Here is a 17,881-nt window from a genome sequence, read left to right as displayed (position 1 = left end):
TTATGTAAATGTAAAAGTGATTTATGTAAATAGACCAAAGCTTTGGATCAGTAAATCCCTATATAGGCATATGGTTAAGCAGAAGCCAGGGGGAGGTGGCATACTACCCAACAATTTAGATGAGTACAAATTAATAGGAGTGTACATAAACACCATTTCCACCACCAAAAGACTGTGTCCTAGCTCCCCTCCCTTGCCCCCTCCCACCCAATGAAGCAGTGAAGCTGAACACTCACCTTCACCCTCAACCTAGGGATTTTACTTTGGTGCCCTACTACAGATTTAGTCAGATCCTGCTTTGAGTTTCCCTTTCTGTTCTTCTTTCCCAACTTCTGTTGATGAGTGGGATCATCTCATACTCATCTTTATCTTTCTGACTTAGCTCACTTAATATAATTCCTTCTCACTCCATCCAAGAAGGGTCGGAGAAGGTGGGTTCATTGTTCTTAATAGGTGCATAGTATTCCGTTGTATATATACCACAGCTTTCTCAGCCACTCATCTATTGTTGGGCACTTGGGTTGCTTCCAGGTTTTAGCTATTGTGAATTGTGCTGCTATGAACATAGGTGTACACATATATTTTTGGGTATTATGAAGTGCTTGTGGTATATCCCCAAGAGAAAAATTGCTGGGTCATATGGAAGGTCCATATCTAGCCTTGTGAGAGTTCTCCAGACTGCTCTCCACAGAGGCTGGACCAATTTACATTCCCTCCAGCAATGCAAAAGGGTTCCTCTGTCCCCACAACCTCTCCAGCATTTGTTGCTTCTGTCCTTTTTGATGTATGCCATTCTCACAGGAGTGAGGTTGTATCTCAATGTTATCTTTACTTGCATTTCTCTGACAATCAGTGACCTGGAGCAGTTTTTCATATGTTTGTTAGCCTTTTGGATCTCCTCTATAGTGAATGATTTGTTCATATCCTCTGCCCATTTTTAGTTGGGGTCATTTGCTTTTTTGGTGCTAAGTTTGCTGAACTCTTTGTGTATTTTGGTGATTAGTCTCTTGTCTGATATATGACATGTTAAGATCTTCTCCCATTCTGTAAGGGGTATCTTTGTGTGATCCTTTCTTTGGCTATGCAGAAGCTTTTCAATTTGATGTAGTCCCATTCGTTTCTTTCAGCATTAGTCTTCCTTGCAATTGGGTTTGTCTCATCAAAGATGTCCTTGAAGGTTAGGTGGCAAAAAGTTTCACTAATGTTTTCCTCTAAGTATTTGATAGTTTCTGGTCTAACTTCCATATCCTTGATTCATTTGGAGTTGATTTTGTTTCTAGTGAGGTAAGGTGGTTCAGTATCATTCTTCTGCATGTTTCAACCCAGTTTTCCCAGCATCATTTATTGAAGAGAGCCTCCTCCCTCCATTTAATACTTTGGGTCCCCTGTATCACGTTATATAACTGTTTCAATTTTGTTATATGTGATGGGCCTGTTCATATCTAGTTCCTCTTTATTTAATTTTGAAGGTTCATAGGTATCTAGGAAATTTTCCATTTCTTCCAGGTGTCCTAGCTTGGTGACATATAGTTGTTCATAGAAGTTTCACATGGTATGTTGAATTTCTGCAATGTCTGTTCTTTTATCTCCTCTTTCATTTATGATATGATTTATTTGGGTCTTCTCCTTTTTTGTTTGTGAGTCTGGATAAAAGTTTCTCGATTTTGTTCACTTTTTAAAAGAACCAACATTTACTTACATTGACCTTTTGTATGGTTTTCTTATTTTCAATGTTATTGATGTCTGCCCTAACTTTAGTTATTTTTGTCCTTCTGGTTGCTTTAGTGTTCCTTTGTTCTTCTTCTTTTTCTAGGTCTTTAAATGTGCAATCAGACTGTTTATTTGTGCTTTTTCTTGTTTCCTAATATGTGCTTGTATGGCTATTAATTTCACTTTCAGTACTCCCTTAGCTGTGTTCCAAATAGTTTGATAGCTTGTGTCTTCAGTTTCATTAAACTCTCGAAACATTTTGATTTCTTCCTTTATTTCCTCTTTAACCCAGTAGTTGTTAAGTAGTGTACTATTGTGCTTACACATTTTGGGAGTATTACTAATATTTTGATGATTTTTAAGTGTTTAATTCCACTGTGGTCTCAGAAGATGCTTGGAATGATTTCAATGCTCTTGAATTTGCTGATGCTGTCTTTGTGGCCTAATATATGGTCTATCCTTGAGAATGACACATGTGGACTTGAGTAAAATGTGTATTTCAGTTTTGGGGGGTGAATGACTCTGAAAATGTCCAATAGTTCATTTTATCTATCTCCTCATTTAGCTCCCTCTTGTCTTTATTGATCTTCTGCCTGGATGATCTGTTAAGTTGAGAGAGTGGGGTGTTGAAGTCCCCTACTATGACTATGTTGCTGTTAATATATTGCTGTATCAGTAGATGTTTGATGTATTTAGATGGCTTCTCATTGGCTGCATAGATGTTAATAATTGTTAAGTTCTCTTGATTGACTGACCCTCTGAGCATTAAGTAATATCCATCCCTATCTTTTCTTACTTTTATTTATTTTAAAGTCTATCATGTCAGATATGAGAATAGATGTTCCTGCCCTTTTTTGTGGGTCATTGACTTGTATGACAGTTTTCCATCCTTTCACTTTGAGTCTGTTTTTGTCTTGCTGAGTTAGGTGGGTTTCCTTTAGACAGCATATTGTTGGGTTGCATTTTCTGATCCATCTACTTACTCTGTGCATTTTAATAGGTGAAGTAAGGTCACTAAAATTTACTGATATCCAAGACTAAATATATTTTAATGCCATTCGTGTATATTTTTAGAGTGTTCTGATATATGGCATATTGATGGTGTTCTGACTGTTTATAGCAGCCCTTTCACAACTTCTTTCAGGGCAGGCTTGGTGATAGTTGATTCTTTCAACTGTTGCTTGTATGAGAAGGTTTTGATGCCTCCATCTAGCCTGAATGACAGTCTAGCAGGATACAGTAGTCTTGGTTGAAATCCTTTCTCATTGATCACTTGACAGATATCTTGCCATTCTCTTCTGGCCTGTAGTCTTTGTGTGGAGAAGTCTGCTGCTAACCTTGTGGATTTTCATCTGTAAGTGACTCTGTTTTTCTCTTGCAGCCTTCAGGATCTTTTCTTTATCCTTATTCCTTTCCATTCTAAATATAATATGTCTAGGTGTCTTTAAGTCTGGGTTAATTCTTCTTGGCATCCTCTGGGCTTCTTGAACTTTTATGTCTTTGATATGTCTAGACTAGATAAGTTCTCAGTTATTGTGTCCTGAAGAATGCTTTCTTCCTCTCCATCTCTTTCTTCCTCTGGTAAGCCAGTGGTGCATATATTATTTCTTTTGAAGTCATCCCATAGGTTTCTGTTGTTATTTTCAGTATCTCTTAATCTCTTTTTGAGATCTCCTGCTTATTTTTTAGTTGTCTTTAATTCATCCTTGAGCTTACTAATTCTGTCTTCAGCCTCATTTATTCTATTCTCTTTTTCCTCTACTGTTTTCTGTAGTCATCTGTTTTGTTACTCTGTTCTGATACTGTTTTATCTTGTCCATCTAGTTGTGTTCTTAGCTCAGCTATTTCAGCTTTCAGATCTCTAACAACCTTGAGATAATTAGTGTTTTCTTCCAGAGTCTCATTTGTTGCTTCTGCATTTTTGATGACAATTCTTTCAAACACTTTACTCAGTCCTGTGATTATTTCCTTAACTAGTATTTGGATGTTGACCTCATTATTTTGTGCTTCAACTTTTGATGGGCTTTGAACTGGACTCTTGTCCTGGTTCATTTCTCCAACATTTCTTCTTGTTGGTTTAACCATTCTATATAGTATGTTTTGATGTCCCTCTCTAAGTACTATTCAAATTACTGATCACTCTTGCCTGGATTGACTTGTGTCTAAGTAAGGTACTTAAAGGGTTCACAGCTGTGGAAATTGACAGTTGTTTCAATATTATTTTAATCCCTGAGTTAGAGGTCAGTGGCTTAAAAGCCTCTTTTGTTCTTTTTCTTCCCTGTAGGCTATGACAGCCTGAGGGCTTTTAAACTATAATTAGGCTTCTGACCTTAGTCCCTCACTCCTAACCAAGAGATAAAGCATGGTAGGGGAGAGATATCACAGTGGTTATGCAAAGAGACTCTCACACTCCAAGGATACAAAGCTCCATTCTCAATTCTGCTAAGCTGGGCAGCACTGCTGGGTCTTATGAGCTTTTAAACAAGTCCCATTTATAGTCTGAGGTTATGAGGCAACTATTCACTATGTTCTCATCAGGAGAACAACATGGAGAGGATCCCAACACACAGCTCCACCACTAGGCCACCAAGGCATAGATCTTCTCCTGAGTTTCCTGGTTAGTTCTCCCTCCCAATGTGTCAGCACACTACCTCTCCCTGATGCTGCAGCTTCTGAGGGCAGTACCAATGAATACTCACAGCTGCATTTGGTGAGTCTCAGGGGAGACCTCTCCTCCCTTCAGCAGTCTTTTTGTTGGTGAAACAGACTGGAGGTGGTGCCTCAACTGGTCAACTGCTGGACTGTTACCAGCTACTTCATCTCTCCCTAGGCTCCTCTCTGTCCACTAGCCACATGTATCTGCACTCATTTGTGATTTGGTGGGTTCCTGAAGTCGTTTTATTCCTGATTTGTTGCAGTCTCAGATGATCTCCTTTGGTATCCCCCCTTTATCTCTTTTTCTGTATCGCTCCCTTTCTTGAGCTCCCCACTGGTAGGGGGGAAGCTTCACAAGCAGTGAAGCAGGTGTGTCTTTTTCTTTGTCTCTCTCTCTATCTCCCCCTCCTCTCAACATTTGTCCTATGGAATAAAATTGAAAGGAAAGAAAGAAAGAGAAAGAAATAGAGAGGAAGAGAGAGAGAAAGAATGGTAGAGAGAGAAAGAGAGGAAGGAAAAAGGAAGGAAGGGAGGAAGGAAGGGAATGAGGGAGAAAGAAAAGAAAGAGAAGCATCCAGAGTGGTAAATTTTTAGTGGTTTCACCAAGCCTGAGTGATAACTCTGGAGGAAAAAATAAAACATTTAGTTAAACAACACCATAGAAGGCCCTTCTATCTGTATATGCATTTTCATCTTCTGAAAAACCTAGAGAAATGCACTATACTTGGTGATTTACCCTTGAGTAACTTGAACTCTGGAGACGTGAAACAGCAGTCAGCGGGCTGAGGCAACAGGCCTGACTGCCCAGTGTGACCTCATGCCTGGCTGGTTTAGTGACCCTCCATGCAGCCTCAGGCCCTTGAGCATGGGGAGAGTCAGTGCCTGTGACATTGCCACCAGGCCTCAAGTACTTCTCCTGACACTCTCCCTGCTCGCAGACAGGACCTGGTTCAGTCCTGGCCTTGTGCTGCCCCCACACATGAAGAGATGGCTATCCCTCTGTGGGCTTTCCCATTTTCATCTGGCCAGAACAAGTGGTCAGCCTCCCAGCCCTCCACGAGAGTCCTCAGAAATAGAGGGAACATGTATTACACAGAAGTCTCCAGAAAGAAGTGCACGCCAAGTGGTTGCTGGCTTCCTGTTGGTGATGTCATTTATTTTCTTGGAGAACTGAATAGGTTTATTCTGGAGGTGATAATTGGGGAGGGCTGTCCCCACGCCTCTGGGCACCAAAGGCAGCCAGGCCAAGTCTCTGAAAGGGAGAGAATGAAACACAAGAAGGCATGTAGCTTCTGTGCAGGCAGTCAAACAAGTTTTGGCTATGGAGAGGGGATAGATGAGTGCTAGTTTTTTCATCAAGGGGACTCAAGAGAATTATCTCCTCCATGACATCCTGTCTGCTCAGCATGGAGATAGAGCTGTGTTCTCCATGGGGTGAGTCACAGGCCAGTCTTCTGTCCCACAAGGATCCTGGAATCTTGGGGATCTGGCTGCAGGAAGGTGGAGTTTTCATCATAATCTCTAGGAAGCTTTGCCATGGGCTCAACTGCCCTGGCTCCCTCCTAGTCACAGAGGAAAGGAAACCAAGAAAGGTTTTCTTGCTGAGCCAAGAAAGGTAATCACAGCCACGCAGACCAGGGCCAGGCCACGTCACTCTGGGCTTTCTGCACCGTGGCCTCCATTAACACCTGGAAGGCCTTTGATTATCACATTAGCAAAACATGCCATAAAGTCCAGCTTCCCCTCTTCCCATGGCTCTGGCCCCATTGTAAGGGGCTGGGGGCTGTCACAAAGGTCCCATTCAGCCCTGGCAAGACTTTCATGATTAGTCTTTCTAGGGGAGACTCCACAGAGTCCTACACACCACACAGTGCTACAGTGCTGCAGTCACAGGCCTCTGAACCCCAGAAAACACTGGACAAAAAGCTCTAGGGCTGTGTGGCCAGAAGGCAGGACAGATCAGTGAGGCCTTGTCATACAGAGGAGAAAGTTGACTCGGGAGAGGAGGGCTTGAGTGCTAAACACAGGTTTTTACATTTACACTTTGCTAGACATCATGCAAACTGTTGCAAATGCAGTGATGTATGGCTTTAGTTTGGTCAACAGAGGACATGGCCATCATGTTCAAGTAAACACAGAATAGCTAAGAAAGGAATCAGAGCCCCAGGTTCTCAACTAGAAAGTCCAAACCAGAGTTATATAGAAGAGGATGTATGCTGTCTCCCACAGTCTGTAAAAGGGGCAAGTTGAAGAGGGTGGGCACTGACACACTGGTTAAGCACACATAGTACTAAGTACAAGGACACTCACAAGGATCCTGGTTCAAGCCCCTGGCTCCCCACCAGCAGGATCAATTCACAAGCAGTGAAACAGCTCAGCAGGCCTCTCTCTTTCTCTCAATCTCCCCCTCCTCTCTCAATCTCTCTCTGTTCTATAAATAATATTAATAATGATGATAGTAAAGTAGGGGAAACACTGTTCGGATTTCAAATTGGTTACAAATCTCACCTTCTATAGCTTGTGCGCTATGCTGATTATCTCCACTCTGATCTCACCTTCCATAGCTTGTGTGCTATGCCAACTGTCTCCGCTCTGGTCTCACCTTCCATAGCTTGTGCACTATGCTGAATGTCTCTGCTCTGGCCTCATGGATGGAATTTATTTATCCCCACTCTTGGCATGTGCTTGTGTCTCTTCAGCAGAATGCTTCCTGGAATTGGCTAACAGGAGTCTCTGCCATGTGTGTGTGAGAGAAGCAGCTGCTCTCTGATGCTTGTAAGATATCCTCTCTGGAAATTCCATTGCTTGCCACAAGTTTACATTCACTATTCATGGTCATGACATTTTTTTAAAAAAGTAATTAAAGAAAGTCTTGATGGTGACAGCATGGTCTTAATGACCCCACAGGGAATCATTATTTCTGCATTAAGTTTCTTTATCAGTTTGTTACAAATTCCCACGAGATTACTTCTCAGGGGCTCCGGAACCAGCAGTGATTGGTATTTCCACTCTGAACAGTACTGTTATCTGGTAAATAAGATGTCTTGGGGGGGGGGGCTCTCTAAGAGACTTTCTAGAAAACCTGCTATGACACAACCCTGTTTTCATAAGGAAAATTTGGGGAAGGAATTTTCCCTGTTAATGTGGCATTTGTGGTAAATAGAAGAAGAACCATAAATGTAACAGTGTTCTGGAGATCTGACTTTTTTTCCATGAGGGTGAGTGAGCAAGTTAACAAAGTTTCCAGAGAGGGAATGATGGCTGGGAGTGACCTGGAAAGGGTGGAGGCTCAGGGTGGAGACTCCCTCACCCACAGACACAGCACCGTGTGGAAAGGAGACTCTGGGGTCAGAGACAGAGGCACTTTGTGATCACAATGAGGGGAGCAGAAACTTGGTGACAGTGATGGACCTTGCCTCCCACTGAACTGACAGTGAGTGATTGCTAGGACATTGTTAAGTTAAAAAGGAACACAAGAACATAATGTAGCACAATGCCTACTATATAAGAGAGAAGACTAAATATATTAACATATACGTGTATATGCACCTATATATATGGATGGAATAAATATCAAATATTCAAAATGGATGGAAAAACAGTGCAATTATTATAGAGATGAGGGCATGGACAGAATAAAAAGAAAAAGAAAAAGGTAGTCTCTCTGACTGGAAACAAAAATTTTGCAGATTTCTGGAGCTTAGAATATGTTTATTACACAAAAAAACCATCAAGAGTAACATGAATAGAAGTATGCAAATGAAATGCAAACAGAAACAGATGCTTATAACTATATTTTAAGTGACGAACATCATCATGCTAAAGAAAGAAGGAAGAAGGGAAGATAAAGGCCCAGCACATTTGAGCACAGTATATGGTAGCAGGCTGAAGAGACTAAGAACGACAAACAAATCAGGAACGCCAGCTCACACATATATTTTTCAAAGATTGTGCTCCAGTAAATGTGGGGCTGGCTTATGTGTGCATTATGGTATTAAGACAATGAATGAATATATTCTGAATAAAAAGGTGAAAGGTTTGTTAGAAAAGAGAAAAATAGAAACAGAGAAGACAAGCCTTTGTATGAGAGGTAGTGGCATGCATTATTTGTTGCTAAAACAGATAGACAAATAATAAATTAAAGACAGACTGAAATAGGAAACTCTGCTTGTTAAGAAGACCTGCATTCACAGATCACAGACATCTCAGTGGCAAGCAGCACATCCCATAGCCACGAACACAACTGAAAACAAGTTAGAAATATCATTGATTCAAAGGGTCCTCTAGTGCCATCATGTTCCAGGACCTGAACTCTCCTCCCCACCCCATAGTCCTTACTTTGGTGCAATACACCAACTCCAGTCCAAGCAAGGTCTGCTTTCTGTTTTATCTTTTGTTCTTATTTTTCAACTTCTGTTTGACCTTTTTATTGTCCACCTCATATATTAAAACGTGCTACCCAAATACCTAGAATCTGACAGGCCTATAATCCCAAATGCCTAGAATCTGACAGGCCTAGAATCTCAAATGCCTAGAATCTGACAGGCCTAGAATCCCAAATGCCTAGAATCTGACAGGCCTATAATCCCAAATGCCTAGAATCTGACGGGCCTAGAATCCCAAATGCCTAGAATCGGACAGGCCTATAATCCCAAATGCCTAGAATCTGACGGGCCTAGAAGTCCAAATGCCTAGAACCTGACGGGCCTAGAAGCCCAAATGCCTAGAACCTGACGGGCCTAGAAGCCCAAATGCCTAGAACCTGACGGGCCTAGAAGCCCAAATGCCTAGAACCTGACGGGCCTAGAAGCCCAAATGCCTAGAACATGATGGGCCTATAAGCCCAAATGCCTAGAATCTGACAGGCCTAGAATCCCAAATGCCTAGAATCTGACCTTGTACTGTTTTGCTGTACATGGGAATCTTTGTGCTGAGTCCACTTCTTCTTCTTCTAGCGTTTGCCGCTGAGTCCACTGAGTCAAGGAGTCTCTTTCAGACAAAGCAAAACATGTCTTCCCACTTGATCTCCTCTATTTGAAAGAGGTTATATTTTTTCTTACTTCTGTCAGTATGGAGTGTGTGAAAGAACATATGACATATTGCCCAGAATCTCTAATACTCTCCATCCCTCCCAGATCTGCCACTGCCTGTGCTCTGCCATGTGATGCCCCTGATATTCCTGGACTTGAAGATAGTGGGGCCATTGGGCACAGGTGGGATGTGGGTGAAAGGGAAGAAATAGGTCTGTTTCATGTAGGTAGACAGGTCACATGCAGAGAGGCCAGTGGAATCTTGTGTTCTGATCATGTGTGAGAGGCTTTGGGAGAGGGGGTGTTCTCGTAAACGTGGCCAGAAACACAGTTATCTTTTTTTCTGTGTTCAGAAGCCTAGGTAGGGATTCTCTGATGCTTTTTCACAAAAAGAAAAAGACTGTTTATAGTCAGGACCTCTTCCTTCAGAGATCCGTGGCATTTGCCAAGACCCTTACTTTTAATAGCATTACCTTTTAAATGTCATTAAAATAATGTCTCTATAGCTACAGATTCAGAAACAGTAAGTGGCATGCCTACATTTTGTGCAAAATAAGAACAAGAAGTACGTTCACATCTACTTAGACCTAGTAGGAAGGCATATTCCTCCCATTAATTGTCAGACCTCCAGAGGTTAGTGTCTCAACTCTTCACAGGAAGCAAAATAACATTAAACAGAGTAACACAAAAAAAAAATGGTATAGGAAAAATGTGAAAGGAATCTCTCAGTGGACTAGAAGGTTAATTTCTCTTCAATTTCAAAGCTTTTTATATGTGTGTCTCTGTCCCCATGTGTGAGTCCAGCAGACGTTGGCTTGAAGAGAAAGCTACATAGGAGAGCTTGTGTTGTCAGGATTCCCAGCCCTCCAGCTATTTGATTTACAACTCAGAGGCAGTTTGGGAGTGCTGGTCTCCATGACGCATACTGTAACCCATAAATTAATAAGTGATTAAAATCTTACTAAGGCAAACGCTCAGCTACAAATCTGAATGAAGCACTATAGTTGCCAGGCTCTGCTAGCAGATGTAGGGAAATAATTGGCTTCTAATGCTCATTAGTCACTTTTATTACAAATAATGCATTTGCATGATGTTTGTAAATTTATGCTCCAGTGGGAAGACAAAGTGACAGCAGACACAGGCAAAGCCGTCACAAAAAGAGCATCCAGCATTCATTCTTGTGCTGAAAGTCACATTTATTTATAGGTTTATTTATTTTTCACCTTGGCTCACTCAACAACAAAGTAATTTAAGGCAATTTGAGGAAATATAGCCATAAATGAACTTTTAAATGAAGGCATTATAGAGGAAAGAAAAATGAAGATTAGGCAACTCCAGTGAAGCAGCCTGGAGTTGATCTGTATGCAAGGAGACTGCCACAGGCGTCAGCACATGTGATAAAGATAAATGCAAAATAACCCTGTGAGCCTTAGTATTCAAAGCAAGAGCACAAACTGATTAGTGCACGGTTTATATTGTCCATGGGGGAAAACTGAAATGCAGGAATCCTTTCTTTTCTCAAAGATAAATGACCTTTCTTTGTATAATTACAAGAAAGAAATTTACCTTCACAAAGATGACAGCAGCATAAAAGGAAACTGATCTTCAAATATATCTCTAAAACAAATATACTAGGATGCTCTCTGATACTGTTCCAGCATGAGGGCTGATAGCCTTCTACCAAATCATATTTTAGTGAGAATTAGATCGTTGATAATGAAAATGTACCTCTCTTTCATTCTCCTTTACTTTATTTAATTGTCACTGGAGCTATACAATTCTGGCCAGCTTTTTCAGACAGAAATAGAGAAGCAGAGAAGATGTATGGTAGATAGACAGATGATGGATAGATGATGATTATATATGATAAATAGAGGATAGATAGATGATAGAAAGATAGATGATGATACATGATAAATAGATGATAGATGATAGATAACAGATGATAGATGATAGATAGATAGATAGATAGATAGATAGATAGGTAGATAGATAGATAGATAGATAGAACAACATGGAAGATCCCTCCCATGCTGGGAGGCCAGATTCTGTGATGAGCTTTGCTTGGACTTTGTGTTAAAGCAGGTGCCCTATCCAGATGAGATCTCTTACTTGCTGGCCTTCGTACAATTTTGGTAGCTCCAGCAACAACTCGAGGGGCAGTCCATCTTCCATGGCGGATGTGTGTACCACACCTCAATGGCTGACATGTCTTGGTTCTGCTCACACGAAATGTTGACAGAAAATTAGGGTTGCTGTTTTCCTCAGGACCAGTTTTATGATCATTGCTGAAAAGAATATGACCTTATCTCCTGACTCAGAATAAAGTTACCAGAACTCCATAAGATAGCTATCTTTATGTTTAAGCAGAATGGATAGAAACAAAACTATTAATTTTAGAACATAGACTAGTTTCACAACAATTCAGTAAGGAAAAGTTAATCTTGATGTGATAAGGTAATATTTCAGGTAGCAGAGATTCCAAGATATGCATACCAATTTCAGTAGGAGAAAGACATAATCAAACTTGACAATAGTATTCTGCAAGATGTACATACTACAACTTAAAGGGATGTCCTAATTATAGACTTTTCAGAAAAGAGATTTGAGTAAAAATGTAGAAATTGTGAACTGACACATTATAGCCACTCAGTGTTGCTTAGTGAACAAATTATAAGTGAAATATTAATTGACAGCAGAAGTGGGAGAATTCCAAGTAGACATTGAAATTCTAAACATTCCACTATTTAAATACTGAAGACCTTTAGAAGTATTTCCTTTTATAGAAGCAGTGGACTGTTTATTAGGTGAGATTAGGAGGAGAGAGTGATGCCACATTGCCTGAGCTCTCTTACAAGGAGTTTGAGCATCTTATGGAGAGAGCGGCAGACGGTCTGTCTTTCCTGAGGACTCTTCTCTTGGTGAGCAGTTGGCACGTTAGTGTTGCCTTAGATATTCAGGTTAGACTACCCCTATATGAGTGGGACAGATAGGCTGATTAAAGCAACAGTCAAGGCTGGATGACCAAGTACGAGGCTGTAGATGAATGCAGTGGCAGAGAGGACAGAAAATGTTCGCAAGGTGTATTAGAGTCACATTCCTAAGGGGTGTTGGTGTGGGAACAGACTGTCCAAAGATCGAGCGTACATCTCTCCTTGTTGATCACCCCCTGGCTACTGTAACAGGCTCCTTAGAGTGTCCTACTGTACAGGTGAGGTTATTGTTGAAAATAGAAACTTCTGCTATCTAGACTGGTAAAATGTTAGCTCAGTTCTGCCTGTCTCCTAAACCCACTCTATTTTTTTCCCCTGCAGTAATATGTATGTAGTCAAAATGACATCACTTCAACTAATTTGATTTATTTCTTTCATAATGACTTGAGAGTAGTAATTGCATTTTGTGTGTCCCACTCTTTTTTCTCCTGGTCACATTACAAGATACTTAAGGAGTGAAGACATTCAATGAGCTGCAGAGCATTTGTCCCCAGTCACTGGCAGCCAGAGGGGTGTTGTCAGAACTCCACGGGAGATGACTCTGAGTCAGGCATAAGGAATGAGACCTCTGTGACTGTATTTCAGCACTGTGGTAGGATACACTAATTCGCTGATTTGCTAGTCTCCGGACTCAAATTAGCTCCCACTGGTAAGTCTGGTCACTGATCCTGTTTCCTCCTCTCAGCTTCTGGGAGCATCTTTGTCAGATACCTCCATCACCTGAAACTGGATCTGAGTTCCAGTTACTTGCTCATGGCCTGTTGGGACAACACAAAGAACTATTGAGGTGGGAGGAGCGGTGGTCTACCCAGCTAATTGTACATAGTAAACTTGACCTATTTCTATCTCTCCCTAGTGGGGCAGGACTCTTGAGAGGTGAGGTTCCAGGACATACTGGTGAGGTCCTCTGCCCAGGGAAGTCAAGGTGGCATCATGGTATCATCTGTAACTTGGTGGCTGAATGACAACAAGACATAAAATGGGTCAAAATAGTTTAATGAACAGGAACCAAAGAGTAGGAACAAAGCAGATGGAATTAGGGATCTTAGGGTGGAGGGAAGCTAGGAAGTTCATTTTAGGCATGTTTCTAGTGGCCCATAACTATGGTAGCTTTTTCTTTAGTTTGATAGCTAACATGGAGTTGGAAAAAAAAATTGTCTGAGAAGATGATGTCGGAGTAGAGAAAAGGGCTAGAAAGTTGGATTAGGGAAGAGAGTAGCTCCCATTCTTGAAAAAACAAAATGTGAATAGAATTAACTGTTTACATACATCCATCTGATCCACAGCCAGTGTAGACACAGGCATAAGAGCCTGTGTAACTTCAAGTCCCTATCTATCTGAGCTCACAGTCCATGATCACACTTGGGAATATTGGAGACTACACTCATTTCGGAACCCGTCTTCCTCCAGTGGCAGAGTAGGCTGACCCAGCCTCCCTTCAGAGAGTGGGGTCATCCTTAACTTTTGATGCTTTATGGTGAAGGCAAGCTCCTGTGAAGGCCTGCAAGAGGGCATATAATGGAAGTTCTTGGTGTAAGTGGCCATTCATAGTGGAGAGGGGGATCCATACATTTCTCTCCTCTATTTTTCCCTACACTCTCAATTTCTCTCTGCCCTATCCAATAAAATGGGAAAAAAAAGTCTTCTAGGAGCAGTGGATTTGTAGTGGTGGCACTGAAACCTAGTGATATCCCTGGAGGCAAAATTAAATTAAATTAAAGACGTATAGCCAGAAGAGAGTGACACTGCTTCCATCCCTTGTGTATTCATCTCAGGGCTTTGTATCCATAGCTGGGAAAACCTTCTTCCTAACTGATAGATGATCTGGACAGAAATGTACAAGGATTCTCTGGAAAAAGCAACTAGGCTGTTGCTCAAAGCACATTCAGCAGTTTAAAGCTAGGAGGACTCTACTCCTGTTATAATTGTAGCAGGGGATAAACTTACAAGGAACACCGCTTGCAGTAAGTCCACCAGTGTCTCATGCCCTCAGTTTTATCAAGTCACCTAACAACATCACTCACCAGTATTGGTAACTGGTCAGCTGAAGGTTTAAAATGTGTGATATCAAATTTGTGGGGTTAACAATATTTATATATTTTTCCTATATTTGGGAGCTATTCCCTTCCCTGATTCATCTTTCTGGTCCTTTTTTGAACTACAACACCATCTCTCCACATAATAACCTGGGTCCACCTGCATATTAGTTGTCAGATGCAGGCAAAACTAGTCATGAGCCCTCTGGAATATACCTAAAATAGGCCTAGTAGCTTTTTCCAAAACAGAGACAACAAAAAAGCATTTGCAATATTCTTGCCTTTTGGATCATGATTAGTCAACAATTTGATCTGCTTTGTATCATAACTCCTTTTTAGCCACCAGGTTCCAGTTGATATCATGATGCCAACCAGAGCTCCCTGGGCAGACGACCCCACCAATGTGTCCTGGAGCTCTGCTTCCCCAGAGCCCTGCTCCACTAGGGAAAGAGAGAGACAGGCTGGGAATATGGCTCCACCTGTCAACACCCGTGTTCAGTACAGAAGCAATTACAGAAGCCAGACCTTCCACCTTCTGCATCCCACAATGACCCTGGGTCCATACTCCCAGAGGGATAAAGAATAGGGAAGCTAACAAGGGAAGAGATTGGATATGGAGCTCTGGGGGGTGGCCATTGTGTGGAAATGCACCCCTCTTATCCTATGGTCTTGTCAATATTCCCATTTTATTAATAAATAATGTAATAACAAATGTGTAATGTCAGGGCCAGGCTATAGCACACCAGATTGAGCACACACATTACCAAGTACAAGAACCCAGGTTTGAGGCCTTCCTCCCCATTTGGGATGTGTGTAGGGAGGGATTCACAAGTGGTGAAGCAGGTCTGATGGTGTCTCTTACTCTCTGTCTGTCTATCCACCTATCTTTCCCTTCCCTTTCAATGTCTGTGTCCTGTCAAATAAAATATAAACAAGCAAACAAACAAACACACAAAAAACCCAAATAAACAAATGGAAGCAAAATGGCCATGGGGGACTGAGTGGCAGTGCACTTGATTAAGTGAATGTGTAGCTATGCACAAGAATCCAGGTTCCAGCCCCTGGTCTCCACCTGCAGTGGGAAAGCTTCACAAACGGTGAAACAGATCTTCAGGTGTCTCTCTGTCTCTATCTCCCCCCTCTCAGTTTCTCTTTGTTCTACCAAGTAGAATAAATAAATTATTAAAAAATATTTAAAGGGGGGCTATGTTGGGCACCATATGCCAGTCTAGCATGAGGGTGTTTCTTCCTGGGCACGTGCTCTCTGGGTTGGAGAATACTCGACCAGAGCCAACCTGGGCTGTTGGTTACTCAGCGATGCAGGAGAGAGACCAGGAACTCGTGGTGGAGTGGGAACACAATGTGTGTTTATTGATCAGAGACAAGACTTTTATATATTTTGAAACGGAAGTAGCAAGTTCGAAAAGGAAATGGCTAGGAAAGGGGGTGGAGAGAAGGAAAGAGAGGGCTAATGGTAGAAACTCCCTTAGCAACTGTTGCAAAGGTTTTAACAGGTGGGATTAATTAATGCCCCAAAGGCAGGGCGGGTCTCGAGGTAGAAAGAAGATAGATCAGGCAAAACAGTGATTATGTACATAGGCCCTAGTGTCAGAAATGGAGGATGGAGCAGGGGGGCTGCCTGGCAGTGACATACCTGACTAAGTGCACCTATCACAGAGCACAAAGTCTCGCACAAGGATCCCAGTTCCACCTCCTGGATCCCCACCTGCAGGGGGAAGCTACACCAGCTGTCAAGCAGGCTACAGATGTCTGTCTTTTTCTCTGCCTCTCTATAGTCCCCTCTCCTCTCAATTTCTCTCTGCCCTATCCAGTGGAAAAAGAAAAAATGGTCACTAAGAAAAATGGATTTGTAGTGAGTCACAGAGCTCCAGCAATTACCCTGGAGTAAAAAAAATAATAAACAAGCAAACAAACAGAATGGGTGCTGAGGGCAGTGATTTTGTCATACAGGCAAAGACACCATATGATAGCCCTGGTGGCAATTAAAACAAATGAACAGTGTTGCTGGCACTCACATGAGGTGAATTCCAGCAATGAAGGTAAACGACCGGTCTTCTCTCGCTCATCCAAGAGACGACGTGAAACAGAGACAAGAGACAGCGGGGGGAATTGAGGCACTCTCATTTAATGGCAGAAGAATGCGGGTTTAAACAGGAATTCAGACAAAGAATGTATTTCAAACATGTCAGAAATTACAGGTTTACTAAAGGTCAGCTTGCCTCTATGGTAGGGGACTGGTATGACAGGAATTGATGTGATACATGACACACGCAACTTAATTATCCAAAGGTATTTGAGAGAAACATAGGGGTTAAACCAGTAGGGTGAGACAGAGAGAAGATGGATATCAAAGGCCATAGAGTTTGGAATTTCTCTTGTCTGGGGTCTGAGGTGTGTGATAGAGTGTGTGATAAGGTGTGTTCTCCTCAGTAATCAGAAGGTGAGGTGAACTTTGAGTAAATGAACCTTAAGGCAGGCATCCATGTAGCCTGCAGTTAGTGGAGAGAGGCAGTGAGGTTTCTGTGGGCTTGAGAGTCTGGAAGGGAAGAACTAAGTCTGAGAGATGGTTTCTCCCCTAAGCTCACCTCAGTGAGAGAGACTTACAAGGGTATGTCTTTCCCAGACCTCCATCCAAGGATGGGGGGAGTTTTCCCTAAGCTCTATCAAGGTTACACATATCCCCACACAGTGTGATGTGCACTGGAGCAGAACACTGTCCCCATCCCCTCCTAGGAGAGTTAAATGAGAGCTGTCTCGTAGTCAATTAAACATGCATTGGAGCACATCACAGCTCTCTCCGAGCTCTGAAGACCCCTTTTCTGCTGTGTACGCTTGTCTAGCTGGACCAAGTTAAACCCCATGCACTGGACCACAGCTTTTTTCAAGCCAAACTACTTAAAGTGCTGGGTGTGGGCTTGGCCCAGAGACTGGGGTATGCAGGCAGGGAATGCTCAGTGAGGAGCCAGGAGGAGAGCTGTTGATGGGAGTCCAGGGAGGGGCCTTGTCATCAGCCACAGGGCCCTCTTTTGTCAGTCTGCATCTGTACATGGCCACAGAGCAGGTGTCAAGGTGCTGCATCTTCCCTCTGGGCTTTTTCCTCATACCCAGTTAAGGACAGAAACCCGAACTCTACATAATAAGATGGTCTTTGTGAAAACTAAAAGGGTTAATACCTTATGGTCTGGAACTCAGAGATGGTCAAGGATACTGGCTCCACTTCCCATCCTGACCCGGAGAGTTCAGAACTCAATAGGTGCTTTCACAGATATGGCTTCTTTAGTATTTAAATCCTAGTGAATAAATCAAGATGTATGTTCTTAGTCCTACTTTACAGATGAGAACACTTACATTTTAGACTCAGGAAATCAGTCCAAGTCCTGTAATTGATACATGTACAAGGATCCAGGTGGTGGCACACCTAGTCAACCACACATGG

Source organism: Erinaceus europaeus, chromosome 3 (genome assembly GCF_950295315.1).
Source record: "Erinaceus europaeus chromosome 3, mEriEur2.1, whole genome shotgun sequence".
Lineage (NCBI taxonomy): Eukaryota > Metazoa > Chordata > Mammalia > Eulipotyphla > Erinaceidae > Erinaceus > Erinaceus europaeus.
This window is presented reverse-complemented; position numbering follows the sequence as displayed.